The following is a 6,987-nucleotide window of genomic DNA, read 5'->3' as shown; positions in this document are numbered from 1 at the left end:
ATATATATATATATATATATATATATATATACAATGGGCTTCTTTCAGTTTCTATCTACCAAATCCACTCACAAGGCTTTGGTTGGCCCAAAGCTATAGTAGAAGACACTTGCCCGAGATGCCATGCAGTGGGACTGAATCCTACTACACAGCCATTCTGTTACTTGTTTCACTCATTTGAATGCAGCCACGCTGGAGCACCACCTTAACATTTATATACACAATCCAACATAGAGCTGGAGCTAGGCAAACTTAGGCACAAAAGATAATATAGTGAAGGAATACATAGAAGCTAAAAGAACCTGCAGTTGGTCATGTTTAGGCAGAGTGTATGAAGAGGATAACAATTGTGATTTCTTACCGGATAGCAATATCAGATGTTACAGATTAGATATCAGATATCAGGAATATCAGATGTTGTTACAGATTAGATTTATGGCTAGTGTAATGTTCCAGCCAGATCAAAGTTGCTTAGCAGTGGAATGACATGGTACACAGAACTGTAAAAGCTAAAAAACTGGCTTTGAAAATTTGGAAAGAAGATAGAGGTAGAGAGCACAACTAAGCAAGTAAATGAGGAGTTAGGCATCAGGTGTACTTAGCTAGGGTGAAGCACAACGGAAAAGATTTGCACATGTCCTGTAACATGAGGATCTGAGAAATGATGTGTTTAGGCTTGCAAGACAGAATGTTAGAGAAACACTCTTGGCATCTTTGAGAAGTGTTTCTGAAATGATGAAAGCACACTTGTCATTACTGCTGCTGACCAGAAAAAAGCATAGAATTGTTATTACAAGAGTTTTTGAACAAGAAGAATGTATGGGATTCTTGTTCATCTGGTAGAGGGAACAGCAATTCAAGCTGACAGTAGTATGAGGGAAAGAATGATTAAGAATATAAAATCAGGGCAAGATGCTGACCCATCAGGGATACAAGCTGAGACATTAAAAATATCTGCAAAGTAGTTACCAGAATACTTAATTAACTAATACACGAAGGTTTAAAGGGTAAAGATCCCTTTTGGTCATGAATGATGCTGGGATTGCACCAAGGAAGTTACCCTCCAAGGTACAAGTTTGGGCACTAAATAAAACTAGATGTAAATGAATGCCTGCTGAGGGTTGTACAGTTTAAGTAAGTAAAGTGAAAGTAAAAATGAGTTTAGGGACAAATTTAGAATGGAGATAGGTGTTCAACAAGTCCCAGTCCTCAACACCCTTTTCCATTAGCTTGCATTACATGTTCATGATAGTGCAGCCACCTTTCCTACTAACATTGGTTGGTACCCTTAATATCCAGCTGATTTTTTTTTACTTACTACATGTAAATTACTGTTGCACCCTTGGCAATTATATGCAGTAGAATGTTGCCTCAACTCCACAGGTTCAGAATACAATCAATTTCACTTTATTCATAAAATTGTCTCCCTTATCATCACTAGCTTAAGAACAGTAGGGTTGAAAGAAGCAGTAGAGCTCCAAACAAAATGCCTTGTGATAATTAAGTATGTTCCTTTACTAAGCTTAAGCCTATGGAAGTAGTCATTGATTTTTACCCTTGCACAGTTGATAAAATAAATACTAGTCAAGTCTTGGGATTGATTTAATTGAATGTGTTCTTCCTACAAAGTTTTGTGGTCTTTTACCAATGTTAGAAATTATTATTTTTAGTATCTAAGCATCTTTCTACATTTACACTGACTCATCTATATTTTATGGTAGGCAACACAGACAGATTGGATGATTTGAGAAGAAAATAATAGTAAATTGAAACTCATCAGACTGGACAGCTCCCATGTATTACATAGACTTCTTATGTTTCTTGAATTAAGTGAACTATTTTTAGCATGTCTGAATTTTTTCCAAGTGCTTTGTTTGTTGCATGTCAAGTATGAATGCCTGACAAATATACTCTTCATTGAGAAGTGAATGATGAACTTTTGAATTGCCTTTTTCATTAAACCATAATTAGAAATGTTACTAATTGATCATATCTGAGAATGGTAACTCTAATGAATTTATTTCCTGCAACAGAAGCAAATTTTTTTGGCTTGGCTCTTTTATTTGACAGTACAGATATCAACCTGTCTCTGTCTAGTATCTAAAGCTTTCCATTATATTAGACAGAAAAAGAAAAAAAATCTGACAGAGTCTACAGCAGTAGTAGAACTCGGTTTGGATTTTTGTGATATTTTGTTCAAGTAACAACCAATTTCAAACTAGAATTTGAAGGTTTTGATTACATTATAAAAAGAGAAAGAAGGAAGTGTTTTACCATTTTTATGGTTAATTGGTTTTTATATGTAGAAGTAAAATACTTTTGCCATTTTGTTCAGCACAATCAAGAATAGCAGTCTTCTAGGAAACAATTCCATTCCTATAGAAAACAACATACTAACTATAGCAACAAAAATGCTGTCCAAATAGCACGAAGGCCACTAGAGTGAACCCAACACTACTACAATGACATTAACATCCTATCATATCGAATATTACATTAAAAATACTGCTAACATGCCATTACAAGAACAAAATACAACAACCTCGCCACTAATACCAATGCAACGCTAACACCAACATCAGCGCATTCACAATATCAAGACCGACATAGCATCATCCCAAACACAACGTCCACACATCCTTACAAATTCTACTCACAACACCAAAAGTAATACTCAGGTAACATCAACATTAACATTGTGATCAAAACATCAACATAATCTTGTTACAAACGACTACATTAACGTAATCTAAGGACAAGCACAACATCAATGCGTCCTTACAAATACAATGTCAACATAAATATAATATCAACATCAATACTAACAGCTACGTAACAGAGATAGCAGAGATAGAACAGATGAAGCTTCTACATAAATTGCTTAACCTGCAAGGATTAGCAGCCAAACCTCCTTCAAACCTTCAGCCAACTTGCAAAGGAAGTTAATATACATACAGAATATTTGCTCTAAAGCTGATTTGAACTGGTTATTTGAATTCTGATTCCTTATCAGTATTTTATTCAATAATCTCTCTTCTTTCTACATTGTGTATATATACAAACATATATGTATTTTAAATGTGAATGCATTAATTGTGTGTGTGTGTGTGTGTGTGTGTGTGTGTCTGTGTGTGTGTGTGTCTGTGTGTGTGTGTCTGTGTGTGTGTGTGTGTCTGTGTGTGTGTGTGTGTGTATGCATAGGTGGTCATCTCTGTACTGTGCAACATGATACATTTAATTTATATGCATCAACAAACTTGGATGTCTGTAAGGAAGTATTTCTAAGACTGTAGAAACCAGAAACCATTCAGTAGTTGAGTGGATAGTAGTCCAGATATACTTAAAACAAAAATTGGATGATCCTGGCTTTTGTGGCAGAACACTAACAACAACAACAATAATAACATCAATACGGTAACTTCATAACCAACATGGCTATTACTGAAGCATGAATACCATTAATTCACCATCAGTGCAACAATCAATAACAGCACAACAACAATGCCGCTACTGCAAGGTCACCAGCAAATGAAACAGTAGCAGACTACTACCTCAAAACTGTAAACACTAGACAATGACACAACCACTAATGATACAGCCAACAGGAAACATTAGATAATAAATTATAGCCATTAAGAAGAGAGAGTTATCTTGAGAGATACAATGCAACATATCTAATTGATGGAAGTCAGAATGGAGAAGCAATTGTGGTTATTTTCCTCATAGTGATGTCAACCAAGAAATATAGTTTGGGTAGAAATTTTGGTTTTGATTATGATGATAATAATAACAACAACAATTATTATTGTTGCCGTTGATATAGTTTATAATGAACGGATGTCTATAACACAGCTTCAGAAAAAAATTGGATTTTATTGCATTTTACATGAAAAGATATTTTAGTGTCTGTCCTTATTAGATTGGAATAAAAAATGATTTATCTTAGACTTCTCTATATTTTGTAATGATTGCTTACCCATATTTTAAAACAGTTTCTTCATGAGAAGTAGCAAAAAGTGTTAACTACAAACACGATTATCATAAGTATATGCCCCAGAGTTTTGAAAGAAATTTGTTAAGTTTTGTAAACATAAAAACAGATTAAAAACACAAGCAGAAAAATAACTGTTGAGCAACTGTTGAAAACTTTAAATGAAAAAGTAGCAATTACTTAAATGACATGAGTAACAGAAGCAGCAACAACTACTTTGTTGCAAGCTTGAGAGAAATGCTCAAAGAGGATAAAAACATGAGAGATATGCCACAGGAAGCAGTGCTTGCTTGCCTGAGGAATTCATCTAGCAAAGAGCAAGAAGGTAAGTGACTTTTCTCTGTTTTACTAAATATGAACTAGGGTTTCTTTATACCCTCAAAGTAGCAGATGGAAAACATTTTAACTATTGTATGGCACAATATGTCCTCCATCAAATGGGTAAAGCATAACATGTATCCCCAGTCTTTAAGACTAATGATGGTGAGAGGAGGAGCAAGAATGAGTGGAACATAGACTGTCAGTGAAAACCATAACAGCACACTATGAGCAATTAAATTTGAAAGACCTAGAGCAGTGGTTCCCAGCCTGTGGTCTGTAAATCCCTAGTGGTCCACAAAGGCAGTTCTGAGGGTCTGTGAACAAGTTAAGCTAACAGATCTTTCAATATCCTAAGGTCCGTGGGAAAATTTATTTAAATAAAAGGAGTCCTTGATAGTGAAAAGGTTGGCCTTGTTTGACAACTATGATTCAAGGGTCTCCTTCATTCCATTAGCTCCATTGAGGTTTATGAATATATAATGTGGCACAAAAATGTTTTTGGTTTTTCTCTATTAACCTTTGGTCAGCAAAGAATAAAATTCAGTATCATATACACAACAAAAATCTCATTTTGATAGTGACCTCAAATAAATCATTGTTCTACATAAATACACAAAAGTGTGAGATTCTTTCACTTGGTCAAAACTGAATGTTTCCCCAAGTGCAGTATTTTAAGTAGTAAATATTTCTTCCTTCCTGAATAAACAAATCAACAGAGTTAAACAGTGTCTCATATGTTGTTGCAATATAGTTTATGTGAATAATCAATTCTAAGTAAGGAGGGACTGATAAAAGAATATTTAATTGTCTGCTGAGTAAAGAAGGTAAACTTGGCTCCTTCTACTTTTAGTCTGAAACCACAAAAAACTCAATTTGGACAAGTCAAAAATGATTTAACTCTTTACTGCTTTCTGTATCATACAGACCACATGTGAGTGTATGTGTATTTGTGTGTGTGGTGGGGGAGAGAGAGGTGTATATTTATCTTATCTTTTACTTACTTGTTTCAGCCATTAAACTGTGGCCATGCTGGGGCACCACCATGAAGAATTTTCTTACTTGAATGTAAATACGTCTTGCACATATTCTATCAGTCTCTTATGATGAACACACTAACACCAGCTGTTAAGTGGTAAGCAGGTTAGTCACAAAAACACACATGCAGATATATGAATATATATATATATATATATATATATATATATATCACAGTAGGTTTCTTTCAGTTTCCATTTCCCAGAGCCTCACATGGCTTTACCAATTTTAAGTTTAGTTTAATGTATTGTACAGAGGTTTTGGTCCATTATCACTATCTATATCTCTCTATCCAGTTTCATCTTCATTGCTTTCAAACTCCCTTCTGTCATGTGAGTAGCCATGTATCTCCTCTACTGCAAGAAACCTAATCTGGCCTTTTTTTTTTTTTCATACTTTAGCCATTCCATTGTATTCCACTCAGTTGCAGGCTACCTTGCAAGTTACATGGCAACCTCAATAGAGTTAGTGCTATCAAAAAGGTTCCCAATCTGTAAAGCATCAGGCATTAGGAAGGCCATCCAACCATAGAAACTATGTTGAAACAGTTACAATTCTTTGACCTCTCAAATCTTGTCAAACCAGTTAACCTATGCATGCATGGAAGGTGGATGTTAGAAGATAACAAACATACATACAATACTACTGTTAAAAAAAATCCACGCCAGTAATCTATTATCACCTCAAAGCTATAGCTCCAGACAACATGGAACATGGCTTGATTCTTCCTATACAGAAATACAGGCATCTTCAGGAGCACAAAAGTTCCAATACAAAGTGTGACAGGCAGGCAAAATTGAAGGATGCTCTAGTGCATGTACACACATTTCAGCATGTGGTGATTGTTTTATTGAGACACTCGTTCTTTCTTCTTTATTTTTCTCTCTCCTCATCTAACCTTCCCATAGAAGGATGTATGCTTGAAACATTAAAGACTTCTGCCAATTTTCCTGAGTGTCAACCTAATACACCCTGTTTGTTTGCATTTTTGTCTTGTCTTTTTTTTAATTTTTGCATCATCTCCCTCTATCACTCTTTCTCTTTACTCCTCGCTGGTCACATGTGTCTGGCTATTACTTCCTTTCATATCTTGGCCATCGCCAAGCTCGCACAAACATTCTTCATCCCTCTTCCTTCCAGTTCGTTGCTTCACACTGTTCAGTATACACATATTTGTTCACATCTGGCCGTATAGACTTTCTTGTTTATTTTCAGTTTCATTTTCCTGTCTTGTTTTCTGTGCTATGTTTATCATTTTTTCCACGTCTTTTTGCAATGTCCTGTACCTAGATATGCATCTATATATACATGTAGATGTAGGTATGTACATACATGTACGTATATATGCATATACTCATATATTATTTGTATTATATATATATATATATATGTATATATATATATACTTAATTCTTTCGTATAAGTAAAAAAAAATGATATGTCCCAATATTTTGTCTTTTTCCTAGCTCTTATTTTTACATAGTTTTAATTTTATCTTGCATGCATTTTAAATGGCTTGCTCAAATATTTTGTGTATGAACAGGCTCTGGTGATAATAAAACAAAGCGTTTTGAATATACAATGTTGTTTACAAGTCACTCTTCAAAGCAAAGGATTTTGTGAGATGAAATTGAGTTTTA

Source organism: Octopus bimaculoides, chromosome 18 (assembly GCF_001194135.2).
Source record: "Octopus bimaculoides isolate UCB-OBI-ISO-001 chromosome 18, ASM119413v2, whole genome shotgun sequence".
Classification (NCBI taxonomy): Eukaryota; Metazoa; Mollusca; class Cephalopoda; order Octopoda; family Octopodidae; genus Octopus; species Octopus bimaculoides.
Note: the sequence above shows the minus strand (reverse complement) of the source record.